At 49.9% G+C, this 20,591-nt stretch overlaps 1 protein-coding gene across 3 annotated transcripts in view; it reads left to right on the forward strand.

Moving 5' to 3' along the window:
- Positions 1-20,591, forward strand: part of PRKAG2 (protein kinase AMP-activated non-catalytic subunit gamma 2) — a 323,078-nt gene that overhangs the window by 96,563 nt on the left and 205,924 nt on the right. The gene's annotated exons all lie outside the window — the stretch shown is intronic.

Consider the following 20,591-nt stretch of genomic DNA (forward strand, 5'->3'; position numbering starts at 1 on the left):
GTTCCAGGATAAGAGTGTTCCAGCTGGCAACCGAAAGGGGACTGTGGCACTCCGCCCTCCTTGGCCAGCATGTGTGCATGCATGCAAGGATGCCCTCATCACACGTGGCCCAGTGAGCCTACATACAATTGTGTGAGCTGCTTCCCCGATGGAGGGTGATGCAGTGTCACATCCAGCCTTGACATGAAGGAGGATGTGGTTGTGACCCCCTGTTTTCTGAGTCTTCAGTCTCAAAGTAATGCCCACTTCTCCTCAAGTTCTGTTTCCATCTCATCTTTCTGTCCTATAATGTATGGCCTACAGGACAAACGTAGAATCTAAAGTTTTGACAGGCTCCTCAGGTGATACTGACATACACCAGAGCTTGATCAACACTGTTTTCTTTCTTTTTCTTTTTCTTTTTTTTTTTTTGAGATAGGATCTCACTGTCACCCAGGCTGGAGTGCAATGGCGAGATCTCGGCTCACTGCAACCTCTGCCTCCTGGGTTCAAGCGATTTCTCATGCCTCAGCCTCCTGAGTAGCTGGGATTACAGGCTCCCACCACCACGCCTGGCTAATTTTTGTATTTTTAGTAGAGACAGGGCTTTGCCATGTTAGCCAGGCTGGTCTCAAACTCCTCACATCAAGTGATCTGTCCGCCTCAGCCTCCCAAAGTGCTGGGATTACAGGCATGAGCCGCTGTGCCTGGCCGATAAACACTGTTTTCTATTATTAAGGGGAAAGAAAGCAGAGAGATGGAAATTATGGTCACTATCATTTCAGAAGGAGAAATGAAAAAGGAAAAAGAGATAATTCAATCTTCAGATACTCTAAGACAGGAGGGGGAACACGGAGACCACAGTTCTGGATTCCACAGCTGGTCTTGGGACCAGCAAGTACCTAGGTTGGCTGGTGTTTTTTGCCCAGGGAAGAGAACCAGACCTTTCTTCTGGAAGGATCTTACCTCTCGGAGGCTGCCTGTATGGAGTTGCCGTAGTCTTTCACTAACATTTGCCTCTGGACAGAGGAACAGTAGCATGAGGATTCGTGGTGTGGCTGGCATTCTCATCATACTCCTTCTGGCACCGTGGAGTATCAAACCTACTTCCCTTTGATGATCAAACACCCCAACCAAAACAATGCCCCACTTTTCCGTCTCTCCCTCTAATGCAGCGGTCAGCAAATGACAGCCCCAGGACAAAATCTGGCCTGCCACCTCTTTTTGTAAACAAAGCTGTCATGGAGACACAGTCATGCCCATCTGTGTGTTCCTCTCCTGCCGCTTCCACACTTCAACAGCAGAACCGAGCAGGTGCAACAGAGACCCCATGGCCTGCAAAGCCTGAAATGTTTACCTGGCTGACCTTGTGCCACAAGAATTCTTAAGTGGCCGGGTGGCTGCAGGAGCTTCCAGAACAGTGAATCTTTAGCTTCAAAAGATTTTGCAAGTTGGTTTAGGGTGATCTTGCCTTTGAAGATGAGGGAAGGAAAGTGCATGTCTGTGTGTTCATGAACTGCAAATAATAAGATTAAAGTCTTTTAAAAAGCAAAAAGAATCTCACATAGTCAGCATGGCATGACCTCCAGAATGGTTTAATTTCACGTATTGCTAAATTTTGCTCCTTATAAAAATCTGTGTGTGTTCTAAGTGCATTGTATATAATTCTTTCAATCTTCGTAGCAACTCTTGTATTTGTACAATGTTTACCAAACCAGAAACTGAGGCATGGAGGGCTTAAGTTGTTGAACAAAGGCCACACAGCTACCAAGTGGTAAAGCCAAAATGTGAAGTCAGGTGGTTGAACTCCCAAGTCCACTTTTAGTCCAGGGGCTGAGACTCTGCTTTAATGGAATAGATCTTAGGGATCTATAAACCAATAATGGGATAACCAGCTCGCCATTTACGAAAAAAATAGATAAAAGTGGCTCCTTGGTCATTTCCCTAACCTTCCCTCTCTCCCTCCCTCCCTCCCTCCCTTCCTTCCTTCCTTCCTTTCTCTCTCTCTCTCTCTCTCTCTCTTTCTCTTTGTCTCTTTCTCTTTCTTTCTTTCTCTCACTCTTTCTCTTTTTCTCTCTTTCTTTCTTTCTCTCTCTCTCTTTCTCTCTTTCTATCTCTCCCTTTCTTTCTTTCTCTCTCTTTCTGTCTTTCTTTCTTTCATTTAGAGACAGGGTCTCTGTCATCCAGGCCAGAGCACAGTGGCAGAATCACTGCAGAGCCTCAACTTCCCAGGCTCAAGCGATCCTCCCACCCTTAGCCCACAATAGGTGGGACTACAGATGCACACCACCATGCCTGGTTAATTTTTTAACTTTTTGTAGAAATTGGGTCTCAGTGTATTGCCCAGGCTAGTCTCGAGCTCCTGTACTCAAGCGGCCGTCCCACCTCAGCCTCCCAAAGTGCTGGAATTACAGGTGTGAGCCACCACACCTGGCTCTTGGTCACACCAAGATAATTTCCGTGTGGAACTAAACTTTAAATGTTTTAAGTAATGTACCTCCAAAACGTTTGAATATCTAAATCTTGGGATGTCAGACCTTTCTAGAAGGTGCAAAAAATATGTTTACGTTTGTGATATAAATATCCACAGCCTTTCTTGCCTTCTTTCAAAGTTTGCAGGCTTGATTCTCAGAGCTTTGCTATATTGATGAGGTAGAGGAGAACTGGATGCATTCCTGTTAGAAAGAATGAAGAGCTACCTAAGAGAGAAATGCATAACTGGGGTCCAGGTGAGTGAAGGGAAGATTCTAGAAGGTGAGTTTTGGTTGGAGAAGATTTTGGAGAGTTTTAGAGCGTCATACCAGAGATTGAAGCCCAGTTCTTGTGCTGTGTAGGATGGTGGGAGAGGGATAGAAGAGATGACCCACTGAAAGGGGCATTATGTGTGTTGGGAATATAAGCCCACTGCTGGCTCCCAGGCAGCCTCTCCAGACAGCTCTTCAGATTTCCTGAAAAGGACTCACCTTAGTAGAAAGGCCTTCCTTTGACACCCTGGATAAAGTAGTAGCAGTCTCCTTGCAGGCATCTACACTACTGATTCCCCATAGGATATACTGTCTATTTACTGGTTCACTTGCCTGTCTCTCCCCACCAGAGTGTAAACTGTCTAAGGACAGAGATTCTGTTTTATTCAAAGCTTTCTTAGGGTCTAGAATGGCACCCGAAGGCACTGAGCAAGTTGTTTGAAATTAATTCACCAATAACTGAACTTGTTTTTCAATGCTTTCTAAAATGTGGGCGGATGCTTCTGAATACAAGATGATGGCTGTACTGACCAGGGATTTCAGTGGGTCATGTGTAAGCCTGACCAGGTTCAGAAACTGAGAAGGGACAGAGGTAATATCATTGATGACATCAAGATGACCACTTCCATACAGCCTCCCACTCCAAATGGAAAATGAAACAAAACAGCAATATAAACGTGAAGAACACGTGCTAGACCAGAAGTAAATGATGAATTGATGCAGGACTAACATCCCTAATGTACAAAGATATTTGCATACCAGTGAAACGAATGACTCAATGTCCTGAGTCTTAGCATCAAAAGTTTTAACAGGCTCCTCAAGTGACACTGATATATACCCCGGAGCTTGAGACTTCTAGGGAACATGGCATTGTATGTATGGCATGTGTACGAAATGATTCCCCCTACAGTTGTTCAGGTACAGCAAAAGAACATGGAGCTCTCTGGCTTTGGAGCAGAGTGCAGGAGGGAGGGAGGAAGTGGAATAATCCCTAAGAACCCACCTCCCATTCCACCACCAGGTTCACTGCAATTTAATGGCGCTGAGTTTGGGACGTGGGGATTTTGAAAGCATCGGCAGACTTGGGAAAGACAAGAAATGTGGTGCTGGTAGAAGTGATATAATGTTTTCTTTCAAAATGCCAAAAATGTAAAGCGGAAATTGAAATTTTACCTAAAGGAAAAGCATAAAGAATAACATAGCTGGAATGAAGATAGGGTAAAAATCATGCATGTAATGAGGTTACTTTCTGTGTTCTTACAGTGGTAGAAATCAGGCAGATCTTAGAGCCTGAAGTAAGGAACAGAGGAGGGCTGGTTATTTTTGTAAACAACCTATACATTTTGGGCAGGTAATTCGATCATGCTTTGGCATAATTTCCACGTGCAGCATGGTCAATATGTGACATCATAAGCCCACAGTGCTGCTTGAATCTTAGGGAGCCTGTAGTTGATTTAGAAAATGGTCAACACAAGACTCAACCGTGGCTGGAACCCCTACTTCTCAGCCTCTGCAGCGCTTAGTGCTCAAGCTGGGGACGGGGCGTAGGGCATGGTGGTTTGTTCACTGGGTTCTCCAGGAAGGAGGCCAGTTTCTATCTCACCCCCCTACAGCTCCAGGTAGAATTCTTGAAACCCAAGAGACAGGGCTGGTCTGAGACTGGTTGATGTGTTTTCAATACGTGTGCTATTTGTAGGTCACTCCCCAAGAATCAAGCTCCCCAGAAAACCTGCGAGACCTCAGAGCCCTCACTCCTCCCAGCACACCTTGCTCAGTGACCAGCAAAGTGTCAATGAAGAATGGTGAGGTTCCTACATTTGGAAAGGATCACTTCTTAAAAAAGGCTGCAGCCAGCAGGTCTCCATTCTGACAGGCTGGGAAGGCTCCAGCCAAATGCTGGAGGCAGGCACCTCAAGAATGGAAGACAGAGACTGATGCTGAACAGGGTGGTCAAATATACATATTCAACAGGTTATAGGAGGAGCTATGAATATTCAGAAAGAGGAAGCATAGACATGCATAACTGGCTAATGTGTGTGCAGCATGTGTCCATGTTCACTCTGGGGTGGAGACTTAACCTTTAAATGGATTACAGTAGGCCCTATATGTCAGAGAGTGAAGCTGAGGATGTGAAGACCGTCTGTGTGCAGCCTCCGTCAACTGGTCAGAGCCACCTCATGGTCAGGGGTCTCTTACCAGGAAGGAATCTGGTTGGTTGTGTCGAACCTGCAAAAGGAAGGGGCAGCGTTAGACAGCCGGCTAATCTTAGGAACAGAACAAATATTTCAAAAGGGCTGGTTTCCATTTAACCCTTGGGGAAGGAAGGCTATTGGTGGTTAGCAAGGGAGGGGATATAATGAGGCACATCTGACCTCTCATCCCATTATGGCCGAGAATTCAATTTTAAGGTTTCCCTGGGGTCCCCATGGCCAAGAGGGGGTTCTTTCAGTTGGTTGGGGGCTTAAGATTTTAGCTTTATTTCTCAAAAGGTACTGAACTTGGCCTCCGTGGTCCCTGGCAGTGGACACACGCACTCTGGGGCCAGCAGGTTAAGTGCCCACTCTATGGGGTGGGGGTGCACCCTCTGCTGTGTCAGCCCAGCACCCCAGCCCTGCAAGCAGTGCCACCTGCCCACCTTGTGTTTCTGCCACACCTCCCCAGATACAGCTGCAGCATCCTTGCCTTCATGGCCCACAGGTTAGTTTCAGGGGCTGCCATACAGGCACCACAGGCTACATGGCCTAAGCCACCCAGATTCCTATTCCCACAATTCTGGAGGCTGGAAGTTGGAATCCAGGGTGTCGGCAAGGCCATGCTCCCTCTGAAGGCTCTGGGAGGGCTCTGTTCCAGGCCTCCCTCCTAGCTTCTGGCAGTTGCCCACAAACCCTGGCATTCCTTGGCTCGTAGATGCGTAACTTCAGCTTCTACCTTCATCATCCCGTGGCCTTCCCTGTGTGTCTGTCTCTTCTCCTTTTCTTAAAGTGACAACAGTCAAAGGAGAGTAAGAACCCACCCTACTCCACTGTGACCTCAACCTAAGTGACTGCATCTGCAATGACTCTGTTTCCAAATAAGGTCACCTTCTGAGGTTCTGGAAAGGAAATGAATTGGTGGGGGGCACTATCTAACCCAGCGCAGTCCACAACCACGGCGTCAACTGCATCCAAAGTTCCTGGGCCATTTTCTTTGATGTTTACTTTCACTTGTCTTCTCTTCTTTGCTTGACCGAGGCTTGTTCTCAGCTTTTCTGCCTGGGTTAGTTTCTTCTTGTGACTCTTAAATGCAGCAAAACACTGTGGAAAGCTGCCTGCCCAGCACAGCTGACACAGCCCTTTGGTGAAACCAGATAGGGTTATTGCTCCCTGCACTGGGGGAATACCCTCCATGGAGTTTGGAGCATCTCAGGGCGACAGGAAGGCCACAGTGCATTAGAACTCCAAGTCTGTTGAGGTCTTTCAAGTGGGGATTGGATTGGGAGTGGGTAAGAATCATGACACAGTGGCCCAGGATGGGAGGAAGGAGCAAGGCTACAGAGTTGCTGTTTCTTCTGGCATAGGCTGTCCTTGTCCAGTTGACTCCTGGCACCACCTGCAGCCTTCTTGATCTGTTTGGAAAAATCTTGAAAACTGGCCAGGTGCAGTGGCTCACGCCTATAATCTCAGCACTTTAGGAGGCTGAGGCAGGCAGATCACTTGAGCCCAGGAGTTGAAGACCAGCCTGGCCAACATGGCGAAACCCTGTCTCTACTAAAACATAAAAATTAGCCAGGTATGGTGGCGTGTGCCTGTAATCCCAGCTATGAAGGGAGGCTGAGGCGGGAGGATCACTTGAATTCAGGAGACAGAGGCTGCAGTGATACTGCAGTCCAGCCTGGGCAATAGAGTGAGACTCTATCAAAAAAAAAAAAAAAAAAAGAAGGGAGGGAGGGAGGGAGGAAGGAAGGAAGGAGAAGGAAGGAAGGAAGGAAGGAAGGGAGGGAGGGAGGGAGGAAAGGAGGAAGGAAGGAGAGAAGAGAGATCTTGAAGACCAAGGGTTCTAAGCTTTTTTGATGAAGACTTACTTCTGATTTATTTATTTAAGCTTTGCCGTTGCTAATGGGGTTTTGGTGGGGTCATTGTAGGCCGTATTCCCCTTACCTCAAGAATATCCTACAATATGGGCAGGAAGCTTGGCCTCTTGAGTGATGGCGAGGGGCTGGATGACACAGTCTAGAACTATGGGGTAGTTTAGCTCTCCACAGAGTAATATTTGACCAGTAGAAACTGTGGCTTTGAGGAAGCTGGGCAGAAACCTCCTTCTCCTTGATGATGGCTGTGGATCCCCCCAGATATAGTTCCTTTCTTGAGCCCTCCTGGAGTAGTCCCATGGGACAAGTGAACACACTTTCTGAGCTCCCCTGCTCTTTATTCTGGTTATGTTATTATTTGCAGCTTATCATGCATCAGCAGCCAGCATGACAACTCATTTCATTGCTGCTTCTCCTGCCCTACCTCACCCTGATCTTAATCCTTGCCTTAGGCTTTGCTTCTAGAGGAAAATGGCTGAGAGAAAAAGGAGGCTGTGGAGAAATGAGAATCTCTGGGCAGCAACACTTAATTGTGGCTCCATAATCAGAATAAGAAGGAACCGGAGCTTCAGTCAGTTCTTCCTTTGAGCAGATCTAAGAAACATTTGGTTTCAAAAAAGTCAGTGAGTAATGACTCACGTCACAAAGTGACTTGCCACAGGATTTAACAATTAGCTGGTACTCTTTGAGCCTCACTCATATGCACTGATATCTGAGTGAATGTGGATGACTAGAAATCATGACAGGTGTATCCATTTGCTGGGGCCACTATAACAGCAGCACAAACCACGTGCATTAAACAACAGAAGTTGGCCGGGCAAGGTGGCTCACGCCTGTAATCCCAAAATTTTGGGAGGCCAAGGCAGGCAGATCACTTGAGGTCAGGAGTTTGAGGCCAGCCTGGCCAACATGGTGAAACCCCATCTCTACTAAAAATACAAAAACTAGCCGCATATGGTGGCAGGTGCCTGTAGTCCCAGCTACTCGGGAGGCTGAGGCAGGAGAATCGCTTGAACCCGGGAAGCAGAGATTGCAGCAAGCTGAGATCGGGCCACGCACTCCAGCCTGGGTGACAGAGTGAGACTCCATCTTTAAAAAACAAAACAAAACAAAATGGAAGTTTATTATCTCAAGAGGCTGGAAGTCTGGGATCGGGGTGTGGGGAGGGCTGACTCCTTCTGAGGCTGTGAGGGGGTCTGTTCCACGCCTCTGTTCTTTCTCCTGGTCTGTGCTGGTCATCATTGCCATTCCTTGGCTTGGAGGCACAGCACCCAGTCTCTGCCTTCATCTCCACAGAGGTTTTTCCATGCACATATCTCTGTGTTCAAATTTCTCCTTTTTCTAAGGAGACTATCCCTATTGGACTACGGGACCCTCTGACTCCAGTATAACCCTCATCTCAACTAACTACATCTTCAATGACCCTACTTCCACATAAGGTCATGTTTGGAGGTGCTATGAGTTAGGATTTCAACATGTGACTTTTGGAGGGACACAATTCAACCCATGACATAGGCCTATCAAGGAATGGATATGTCCTGCCTTCTCCACGATTGATGTGCTGAATGGAACAACACAGCCGGTAGGTATGGACAGAGTTGGAGAAAGATGAGTTTGTGGTAGGCCAGACTGGCTAGGAAAGGTGTTGTGATAAACAAAGACACTTTAGCTGGGCCTTGAAGGATAAATGAGAGGGAGCCTTCCACACAGTAGCAGACCCCACTGTCTTCAGGTGTCCGTGAACTTGGAATCCTCTGACGTCTTTTCCTTGAAACACACTAGTGCCTGGGAATAGGTCATCGCCAGTTCTCCTTTCTAAAGTGGCCCAAGCTAGTGTTCCGCATCAGAGTGATTGCTGGTCTCAGCACTCTGCTTTTACTCTCTCCTGGGACTTATCCATGATCCAGGCTCCTCGCCTTTGGTTTCCTCCTTTTTAGTGAGATGAACATGTCTCTTGTGACCGAATACAGGTTGTTAAGTGAACTGTGTTTGAGCCTCACTTCCCACCAACCTCCCACCTACCACTGTTGACTCCAAAATGTCTCCTTTTGACAAGACTCTTCCTGTAAGTTTCTCCCCCACCTCACTTCTTCCCCCTCCCCATCATCATGTAAAGGAAATGGATTTTGATAAATGGGCTTTATTGCTGTAAGTGAAGTTGGAAGAACAGAGGTTTCAGTTCTGCAGCTCAGCCAAGTCCTTGTGCAGCGCATATGTGAGAAGTTACAATGACACTTCTGTGTCCTTTGGGAGACTTTGGCATGGGTTGAGTGTGCTTTTTGGTCCATTGTGTTCCTGTTCACACAGTGTCACAGATAAAGGAGATGAATTGAGTCTGAAATTGCTGTTTATTACAGTTCCTGGAGATGCTATAATACCTGAGTAGGATCTGTACACAATAGCTACTCAAAACCATTATCAAATCAATCGCCTGTCAATGTTAGGGAGGTCCCAGTCCAGACACATGATGCCGTCGTCAGCATCAAGTTAGTGGGTCAGGAGTGCCAGGGGTCACACAGGAATGAAAATCAAGTTATCAGGCCAGGGCTAATTGGGGAATTAGGCAAGATGAAGAATTTATTTTAGGTGCAATTAGGTAGGATTTTAAAATACACTGTAGGATTTCATTTAACCCTACAGTAACTGTTACGGGTTGTGCTATGTTCCCGGCAAAAATGGTTTGTGGAAGTCGTGACCCCCAGGACCTCAGAATGTGACCTGACTTGGAAATAGGGTCATGGCAGGTGTAATTATTTAAGATGAGGTCATTCATGTGGGCCCCCAGTCCAGAATGACTGGTGTCCATAAAAGAAGGCCCAAGGAAGACGGAGACCCAGGTCGCTGGTGGCGCTGAGATGGGGATGCCCTGGTGCCTGTGATCCCTGGAGCTGCAGGGCAGGAAGGGCTCCACCAGGTTTCAGATGGTGATATGGTTTGGCTTCTTGTTACCACCCAAATCTCCTGTTGAATTGTAATCCCCACATGTTGGAGGAGAGGCCTGGTGGGAGGTGATTGAATCATAGGGGCACACTTCCCCCTTGCTATTCTTGTGATAGTGAATGAGTTCTCACGAGATCTCGTTGTTGAAAAGTGTGTAGCACTTCCCCTTCACTCTCTCCTTCCTGACACCATGTAAGACGTGCCTGCTTCCTCTTTGCCTTCTGCCATGATTGTAAGTTTCCTGAGGCCTCCCCAGCCATGCTTCCTGTACAACCTGCAGAACTGTGAGTCAATTAAACCTCTTTTCTTCATAAATTACCCAGTTTCAGGTAGTTCCTTCTAGCAGTGTGAGAATGGACTAATACAGATGGACTGCGGGCCCACACACACCTTGACTTAGGCTCCCAGCCTCCAGAGCTATGAAGGGATAAATCCCATTGCTTAAGCCCCCCTTGGCTGTAGATAGCAGTCAGAGAACAGACACAGCAAATGTCTGGGAAAGCTATGGCTGCATAGCAGACAGGATGCTCGGCCTCTCAGCCATGATCTTCTCTTGTTTTCAGTGAGGCAGAAGGCAGGTGTGTTACCTTGGTGTCCCCACTCCAGCCTCCCCGTGCTTCACAGATGGGGAAGGAGTCCCTGTCTCTCCCCAACCTTGAGGCCTCGCCTCCACCTGCTGGCCCTGCCCCCACATCCTGGGGCTAAGCCCTGACCATCCTGGCACCGCCTCCACCTCCTGGCTCTGCCCCAAGCCACTTGCTCCTGGGAGCACGGTTGGGTGAGAGGGAGGGCAGTGTCAGTGGGTCATGAGGTCTGCAGACTCCTGGTGGGACTCATCAACTAAGGAGTTGACAGCACCTATGTAGCCATCGCAGTCCTGGGATGTCCCTAGGCACCTCCCTGTTCTCCCTGGGTCATCTGACAGGTGGAGAGCTCTTGGCACTGGGGGTGGATGGTCAGAAAGTACTGGGTGGTGGTAGCAGGTCCCTAGGCCTTCAGCCCAGGTGTCAGCAAATCGGAGCTGGAGTTGAGTGCTCATTAGCTTAAAGGACAAAGCAACATGAAAAAGCACCCAGGGAAGGGCGCCACTCTGGGTCTCTGGATAGCTTTTCTCCCTCCTAGAGTGCTGGTCTTTCCATCACTCTCCTGGGCTGGGCCGCGCTCTGGCTTTGGCCCAGGGCAGTGGCCTGAAGTGTCCTCTGTGGCCATTAGAGCTGTGATTGCAGATTTGTCAAGCGGCTGCTGCACAGATGTTTCCATCACCACTTTTACTATGTCATTCCCTTGCTGGCAACATTAGAAAACTCGAATTGCTTGCCAGATCAGAGCCAGCCTCACCCCCCAATTCAGACCCCGTCCACCTGCACAGACACTGCCTCCCTCCTCTGCCAGGCTCTCTGCCTGTCCCAGCCCTGTCTAACTTGGTTTTAACTTTATTTCTGCCCCTCTCCACCTGGAGTGTGCCTTTGTCCCTTTTAGACACCAACTCCTGTAGAGACGCACAAGGAGGAAAGCAATGAGGCTGCATGTTCTGTCCAGAGCTTGTGGGTTTCCAACCTGCAAGCCCCAAGGGGAGCCTGGGCTCAGAGCACTGTCAGCTGCAGATGGGTGTTAGAGCTCATCAGGTGACACAGGCAGCAGTTATAGCCCTGGATGGTATCAGACAGACCGGGCATGGCAGCTGGAGACAGACAGCTGGGTATGGCTGGCACACGAGGGAGGGCAGAGGCCCAGGGTCCATGAAAGAGGCCAAGAAGGCATGTGGGTCACAGAGGCCCGGAAGAGTCCCTCAAGAGAGGGGATGATCAGCCCTGGAGGTTCGACCAGGCTGTGGACTTGGCAGGTCATTGGTGGTTTCCGAGAGAGCAGCTTCAGTAGCCAGGAAGGGAAAGAAAGCGCATGGGGCAGTGGCTGAGGAGCCAGCAAACTTCTTTCAAGACCCTGGGGTCAGAAGTGCAGATGGATGCATCTGTGCCAGGAGCTTGGTGCTTGTGCAAGAGCCAGGAGCTCCTCTGCCTCTCCCAGCCCATCCCTGCGGTCAGGGTGGGACCACACGATGGAGTCTCACCAAAGGGAGAGGACAGTTGTCACTTCCCACCCAAGACATCAAGAGCAACCTGTGCACTCGACTCTGTGCCGGGATGGCTGGAGGCGGAGACACAGGTGAGGAGGGAGCAGGACAGCAGGAGACCTGCCTCAGTGTGAGACCTGCCTTGGCTGCGTCCAACTGTGCATGGCCTTTTTAAGTCAAACAGCCGAGATTCTGGGGCTTAGTTCTTTCTGTGGCTCTTCCGAGCCCATCTGACAATGAAGGCGAGCTGGTAGCGAGGGGATGGATTCACGTTCATGGACGTTTTCAGTTGGTTCATTGTAAGATGGGAGAACCACATGCAAGCTGAGATGGGAGGAGCTGGTAGAGGGAGCAGGGACAGAGCTGTCACGACTCGGGAGCCCTGCCCAGCTCTAGTGCTGGCTTTTGTCCCGCTCAGGCTGCTGGCTCATTTGCTTTAGGGGATGCCTCCCGTTTGTTTCCATGGTCCTGATGAGGCTGCTTGTCCTCCCAGACCTGCCCTTACCCCAGCCAGCCATCAGTCAGGGAGCCGCGCTTTGGGCATGCGTCTGAATGTGCCGTCTGCTCTGTAAAGGATGCTTCTTAGGGTTACAGATGGTCCTCTCTTGTGTCCCTCACCCCTCAGTGTTTAGCAGTGAGCTTCAGTGGGGTTTGAGTCCAATTCTGAACACATGGCAATCCTGCAAGGCAGCTTCTCGTCCTGGCAGAAGGCAAGTGGCTTGTTCTACAGCACACAGCTCAGGGGTGCTGGTCGATGTGCATGGGCTAGTCTGCCCCAAACAGGATGCTTGGCATAGTTTGCCTCTTTTCCACCAAACCCGTGTATTTTGCTCCCATGAATAGCTGACCTGCCCATGCCAGCCTCCCTAGCCCCTGTCCTCACTGAACTGACACTGTCTCTCAGTGGTGGCTCCCTTAGAGGCTCCCAGTGGGCCACAGCTAGGCTTCTTGTGCCTGCCTGCCTGCCTGCTCCTTAAGCTTCCATATACATTGTATATGTAAGAATTGACATACATGTGTGAGCACGTGTGTCAATGCTGTGAGATAGCCAAGGCTCCTTCTCATTGGCCGCATTCTTGCAGCATTTACGTGCCTACTGCAGAAAGTCATTTTCCACCCTGGAGATGCGTGTGGGGGAAGCTGCTGCCCTGGGCTACCATACGGGGCCTTCCTCTCGTCTTCTCCCCACCTGTCCTGGGCCCTTTCTTCCCCTAAGTCCATCACATTTCTCCGTGTGCACAGTTTCTTCCTCACTGAGGTGCGCAGCAGACTGTGCTAACCCGTCTGACAGTGGCTGCCTCTTGTTTCTTCGTAGCAGAACCTGGTTTTACTCAGGGCCTGGCCCCAGGCCATGAGCTGTAGTTGGTCTAGTTCAGTCAAAAGTATCCCTTTCCCACATGCCAGTGAATGGGAGAAGTCGGCTAGGGTTTTAAGAAAAACGTGCCTCCTCTAACAACAACAAAAAAGACACACGAGGATAAATTTCCTTTTCTTCCTTTGACTGTGGTGTGGGGACATAGTTTCTAGGGCCACGAGGACAAAGGTCAAGGCACAAGGTGGCTGAGCAGAAAGTTGGGCAGGTGATTCTCCACACAGTTGGCAGCACTGATGTCACTGCCTGATGGGTCCTCCCGCCTGTTGCACAGGGAAACTCAATCCACTGAGACCACAGCATCGCAGCAAAGAAAGAGTTAACTGACGTGAGTTCGGCCATGCCATGTAGGAGACAGTTATCTATCAAATCAAGTCAGTCTACCTGAAGGCTTGGAGGTTAGCAGTTTTCATGGATAGTTTGGTGGGCAGGGACTAGGGAATGGGTGCTGCTGATTGGTTGGGGATGCCTTCAGAGGGGTGTGGAAAATGACACTGACTCTGCCTCTGGGTGGGGCCACAGGACCGGTTGGGTGGTGAGTCAGGAGTCCAGATGAGGTCGATTGGTTGCCAGAAATGCAGAAGTCTGGAAGGACATCTCAAAAGGCCAATCTTAGGTTCTCCAATAATGATGTTATCTACAGGAGTAATTGGGGAAATTACAAATCTTGTGACTTCGGGACAACCGCTGCGTATCATTTAACTACACCTGCATCGTAGCAGAATTTAGGCCCCTCTCATAATCCTAACCTTGCGGCTTCTCAGTAGTGTTGCAATGGTGTTTTAGTTTGGGGAAAGGCTAGTATCATCCTTGCTTTAAGGTTAAACTATAAACTAAATTTCTCCCAAAATTAGCTTGGCCTGTGTGTGCCCAGGAATGACCAAGGACACTTGGAGGTGAGAAGCAATATGGAATCAGCTATGTCAGATTTCTCTTAACAGTGATAATTTTGCAAAGGCAGTTTCACTAAGCTGACCTGCTTTGCAACTGCCTACCTACTAACTGGTCATGATTGTAGGTGATAAGCATCCTTGTGGTTTAGCCTCCTTCCAGTTATTTTTTTCTGTACATGCCATTAAGCCATCCTAACTTTATCCTGACACATCTCCTTGCCCCAGGTGAGCTATGGACAAGGTGTGCTGTTTGGCTGAAGGCCATCATGGCCAAGCTGGTAGAGCTAGTCTGGAATCTTCCAGACAGAGGGCTGGAGGAGGGGTGGAGCACGGGAGCACAGATAGACTTTAACTGCCCCCCTGTTGTCAAGGAAAGGAAAGCAGAGTAAGAGAGTGGGTAGTGGGGTGGGTGCTGCTTTGGATAGAATGGCGAGGGAAGTCTTCTGTGGTAAGGAGACCACAGTGGAGCCAGAGAGAGAGCCACTCAGAGGTCTGGGGCAGAGGAAATGCTAAGTGCATGTTAGCAAAAGCCTCATGCTGTAGGGCAGTCCCCAGCTTTTAAAAAACTCTCTCACCCAGGCACAGTAGCTTATGCCTGTAATCCCAGCACTTTGGGAGGCTGAGGTGGGCGGATCACCTGAGGTCATGGGTTTGAGGTCATGGCCAACATGGTGAAACCCCATCTCTACTAAAATTACAAAAATTAGCTGGGCATGGTGGTGTGCACCTGTAATCCCAGCTACTCGGGAGGCTGAGGCAGGAGAATCGCTTGAACTTGGGCAGCAGAGGTTGCAGTGAGCCGAGATCCTGCCATTGCACTTTAGCCTGGGAACAGAGCAAGACTCTGTTCCAAAACAAACAAACAAACAAAAAACACCCAACTCTCTCTCGAAGAAGTAAGCAAGCAAGCAAGCTGATGGAGACAGGCTTCTGGGAGACCCAGCTGCTCAGGTCTGAGCTCTGCCTGCTGTATATTCACTTCTAGGTTCTCTCTGGCACACCTCCCATCTCAGCTTCCTTTTTTAAAAAAAGGAAAGGCTAATTTTTGATAAATTCCCCCATAATCTGCAATGAACGGAGAAGCTCTGTAGGAATGACCTGATGCTACCCCACCACAGTCAACATCTTGGGACAGCCGCTCAACCTGGAACCCCGTACTAGAAGGAAGAACGTCGATGTTCAGTCTCTCCCTCATTCAAGACAATGTTGCCTCAATATTGGACGCCTTTTCACCTTTATTTTCTGAATGTTTGTTTACATCTGATTTCACCTGTAGAAAAAGTCTGGGTGAGAGAGTAGGTCTGAGTTCCCTTGGCCCTGGGAACAGCTGGCTAGGCTGAGCACATCTCTGGTTTTTCTGGCTTTGTGACAGAGTGACCACTAGGGGGTGACATAGCCTCACATGCTGAGTCTGGTGCTGGGAGCAGGTTGCTCCCGCCTGGGGGAAAGCAGCAGGGGTCGTTCCTGCCTGGGTTTTTTCCAGCGTGTGAACCGTCAAATGTGCCTCCCAGACAGAAGAAAGCTAGTGTTAGGAGCAGATGAGGATACCTGCCTGCCCAGGCCTTTCAAAGGGGAGTTGTCTGGCACGGAGGACATTCACCTGCACCATGTTACGTGAGAACCTGCTAAGTGCTGGGACCTGGGGATGCAGCAGTGAATGAGCCCATCGCTGCCCTCATGGGGATTCCATTCTAGGGACAATCGGTACCATATGTGGAAAAGTGTTATATGTCCCAAGTGCCAAGAGGAAAAACAGGCAAAGGAGAGGGGCTGCAGGGGTGCTGCTCTATGTGGGCAAGTCAGCAACAGTCTCTGACATGGAGACGTTTGGCCAGTGGTGAGATACAGCCAGGGAGAGGACGGGTGGAGGCCATGGCGCGCCTGGTGGGGGACCCATAGTGCAAATGTCCGGAGGCGGGAGCGGCCTCTGAGCTTGCAGGGAGCTGGTCAGTGTGGCCAGAACCAAGTGGGGAGGGAACAGGTGCAGGAGTGAGGTCAGGGAGTGGGGCGGGGCCTTGCAGGAGAGGTCAGGATTCCAGGTTTTAATTGAGCGATACAGAAAGCCATCAGATGTTGATCGGATGCAATGCAGAGAGATGTCTGGCAGCTGTGCAGGAAAGAGATGGTAGAGATAAGGCTGGGGTGAACAGCGAGGGGTGTCTGCAGTGGATCTGGAGATACATTAGTGTGGTCTCCCACCTCCCACCTCCTCAGCGACCTCCTTCAAGTCCTGCCCGCTCCAGAAAGCCTTACTGGATTCTGTTTGCCTTGAGCAATCTGCCAGAGCCCTGAAATACAGCTGTTATTTTAAGTCTCTTTGCAGTCTGTGTTCTCTCGTGATAACTTCCTATTGGCTTCTTGTCTCTTTAAAAATCACGTATTGAGCTTTTCATGCACTTGCCTCTTATTTTCCCAAGCTCTTCCAGTTCCTGCCTCCTCATCCCCCCAGGACTAGTCAGTGCCTTTGGGGTCTGGTACCTTCGGGGTACACTGATGGTCACCCAACGTGGAAAGAACGCCATGTCTCTGGGGACTTTGGATCTCCCTGCTCTGGTTTCCTGTCTGTGGGCTCCCAGCTCCTAGAGCTCAACATGCCCTTATCCTTTACCCTCCTCCCTCAGATGGAAACGGTTCTGGCAAAGATATTTAAGATGGACATTACAGAACTTAAAGGTGACATATTTCAGGGGTAGTTGACACATTTATCTCATAACTCAGAAAGAATTCCTAGCATCAAAACCAGATGCCACAGATTCTCTTTTTGTAAGCGACTGTCTTCCCAGAACCCTAAAATCATGCAGTGGTGGCTTTTAGGGAGTGAGGCAAGGTGGCCTTTGGCCAGCTGGCCCCCACGGAGCAAGAAATGGCATCTTGTCTGATGGGGGCAGCAGGGCACACCCAGTAACTGCTGATGGACTCAGCCCTGCTGGACATTGGGACATTTTCTCTGTCCTACTAGAAAAAAAAGAGTTGAAAATCACTACTTTGATTACACTGAAGGCTACTCTACGTGATGACCGTGGTGTCTGGTAGGGACAAGCACAAAGCAAAAGGTGGAGAATATACTCCGACAGCCGGGGAATTGGCCGCTGCCGAGGGAAGATTTGTAGCACTGAGATGGTAAAGCAGGGCCACAGGGCTTCATCGCAGCAGTGGTTTGGAAACGTTTTGACTGCAGCCCACAGTAACAAATCCATCTGATGTCATAATCCAGCACGTACAACACATCAACAAAAACCCCATTTTTTTACTAAACAATATTGACACCCGACGATGTATTTTAATTTCGATTCTATTGTTTCAGCTGCTTTATCTGACCCACACGGTTGATTTCATGATGGGTGGCGGGGGCAGTGGTTGCAGTTTGGGAAACACCACCCTAGATGGTCAGAGAACAGCAGAATGCATCTGGAATGTCTTTGAGGCGAGTCTGGTGGGGGGGTTCTTAAGGCACGGAGAATCCACTGGATGGAAGTAAGTGCTGGGTTTCTGCCAGAGATGTGGAATGGTACATGGTCCCCCTGTCCATTCCAAGACTAGCTCACAACTGTGACCGAGGTCATGTGTATTTTGAACATCCAAAAGAAATTTAATTTTCTCTGTTTGTGGTTGAATCCAAATCTCCCATTCCACATGGCTGACCCCCACCCTGGAGCGGGCGCTGTATCTCATTCTGCTACATCTGGGGATCTTTTTCAGAGGGTCTGTGCTGAGAGCTGTTTGAAATTCGAATGAGTCTTTCAGAGAAGTTTATTTAACTTGTAAAACTTCGAGTCCTTTCACACCATTTCAGCGTTGGATCACAGACAGCTCTTCCTTTATATCCCAGCAACTCGAGTTTATTTTTCAAATAAAAGTCTGTTTTCCCATAAAATGCCAAAGGTTTTATGCTATGTGTGGAGGAATGAGCCCAAGCTTTTAAGACTTTAATCTAGAGCCTCTGAGTCTTGCATTTCCATGCCGCGGGCTCCTGAGGCTGAGGAGCACCCCACTCCAGCTTTCCCTGCAGAACAAACGCCAGGCAGTGGTTCAGCGGGCATCAATAGGGCCATTGTCCCTAAATACAGAGCAAGACCAAAAACCAGGGGGTCAGACTCGAGTAATTTTAGAACTCCAGAATTTAGACCTGAAGCTCACTGCTGATTACTCTGCACAATCGCAGCACTGACCCCTTCCGAATCGTCTCCTGCAGATGGCCCTAGCTCAGCTGTCAGCCGGGGCCTACCTGGAATAGGGTTACTCTACATACTAAAAGTAGATGGAGTTTAATACAAGGACGTCACAGTTCTGATTATGTGGCTGCGCTGTGTGGTTATAAAGGTGAGGAAAGAGCTGAGACTCCAGACTAGAGTTTGGGAAGCGACCCAGCTATGAGTAAGGAAAATCCTTTCCCACCCCAGGTGGGAGAAGTGAAGAGGGCAGCGCTGGGAGCCCTGGCGGGGCTGGAACCAGGAGCTGCAGTTGGTCTGTCTGGCAGGAACGGGAGCCAAAGGGACTGTAGCTAAGGTCGGATGTTGCCCAAGGTGGCTCCCTGTCCCCTGCCCAGTGGGAGCCTGGACACGTGGCAGCAGGGGTCAGAGGTCAGCCCCTGCATCTAGGCAGAGTAGGGGTGAGGATTGAGCGTGAGAGCAGCGCAGGGTACCTGCTCGCCTGGAGGCACCACTGAGTCATTGCATGTGCCTGAGCCATGTGCTGAGCTGGGTGCTGGAGATGCACCCACAAATCCATTTAGGGTCCCTCCCAGCATCGCAGGGACAGGAAACCTTTGGTGCCTTGGAGGCAGAGAGGTTCCTAGAGGAGCTCTGGCAGCTCCTACGTTAAAAGGAACCCACACTTCCTTCGTTGCAGTCACATGTGTGATGTGTGCTCCTGGGGCATTGCTCACGTGCCCCACATGAGTCATTTTACTCCTCATTTTCAGAGAGGCCACTGGGGCCTGTGGGACTGTACTGAAGCTGCAGAGGTGAGACCTGCTTTGGGGACAGAGGGACCTGTGGCTGCTGGCATCACTGCTGGTCCAGAAGGAGAGGCCTGAGAAGAGGAAGAGACCAACGGGGGATGGGAGAGGAGGCGGGAGAGGGCAGTGGAAGTATTTGTGTTTGCACACAAGTAGAGACACTGAGGACTTTTCTCCACTTCCACCTGGGAGGGCCCTGCAGCCTCCTGCAGGAACTTCGTGGCGTGCACAGGTGATTTATATCATTAATACCAAAGAACACGAGCGACTGCTAAACTGAGTAGCTTTAGGCATGGCTGTGAAGCTGGGGAGGCTCGTGAGGGGCCGTGGCCCCCGTGGGAGCCCCATTGCTGCCTTGGAAATGACTCTGCCCAGCAGAGAGAGGGGTCTCTTCGAACAGGAGCTGACAAATGTTTCCTGTAAAAAGCCAGACGGTAAATGTCTTAGACTTCGAAGGCCACGTGGTCTCTCTTGCAACTACGAAGCCATAGACAAAGTATAAACTAATGGTGCAGCTGTGTCCCAGTAAGTATTTATAAAAGCAGGTGGCCAGCAGGATTGGGCCATTGGGTAGTAATTTGCCAACTCCTGTTTTTTTTTTTTTTTTTTTTTTTTGAGACGGAGTCTTGCTCTGCCACCCAGGCTGGAGTGCAGTGGCCGGATCTCAGCTCACTGCAAGCTCCGCCTCCTGGGTTTACGCCATTCTCCTGCCTCAGCCTCCCGAGTAGCTGGGACTACAGGCGCCCGCCTCGTCGCCCGGCTAGTTTTTTTGTATTTTTTAAGTAGAGACGGGGTTTCACCGTATTAGCCAGGATGGTATCGATCTCCTGACCTCGTGATCCGCCCGTCTCGGCCTCCCAAAGTGCTGGGATTACAGGCTTGAGCCACCGCGCCCGGCCGCCAACTCCTGTTTTTAAAACATAAATCTGATCATGTCATCCGCTGTTCAACCCCTTGACGCCTCCCCAGCACATTTAAATTAAGTCTCCAAACTCCACCACACATAGCCTCTGAGGTAACCCTGGGCTGGCTCTGACTTCGTCTGGTGCACACCCACCCCCCGTCTTCCTCTGCTCAGGCTCCCTTAGATGCTCAGCGTGTCCCCCAGGCCCTCTGCCTGAAACACCCTGAGATGCTGAGCATGTCTCCAGGCCCTCTGCTCAAAACACCTTGGAGCCAGAACACCCTTGAGGCTGTGCTGTGCCTCCCAGATTCCCGATTCCTTCAAGAATGAGGAACTCACTCCCAGCTGTGGGTGTGACAGACAGAGGGCCCTCAGCTAAGAAGTCGCCAGCCTTCAGCCCCTCCCAGAGCCGGTCTGTGCCCAATAACCGGCCGATGTATGCACATAAAGGACCAGCCCCCAACCCCCACTCAGGACAGCTCTGAAGGGGCATCCGAACGCCAGAACTCTCTGTCAGGGCCTCACGGGGTCTCCATCACTCCTCTGTCGGGCCCAAGAGCACTCCCTGATGTACGTCCAATGTGCTCATTTCCATCCCAGAGCCTGCCTCTCAGGGAGCCTGCAGCGACCCTTCCTGCAGATAGACACAGGTGGGGTCCCTTCCT

The sequence above is a fragment of the Trachypithecus francoisi genome, unplaced genomic scaffold, assembly GCF_009764315.1.
Source record: "Trachypithecus francoisi isolate TF-2019V2 unplaced genomic scaffold, Tfra_2.0 Lachesis_group4, whole genome shotgun sequence".
In the NCBI taxonomy this organism is placed as follows: Eukaryota; Metazoa; Chordata; class Mammalia; order Primates; family Cercopithecidae; genus Trachypithecus; species Trachypithecus francoisi.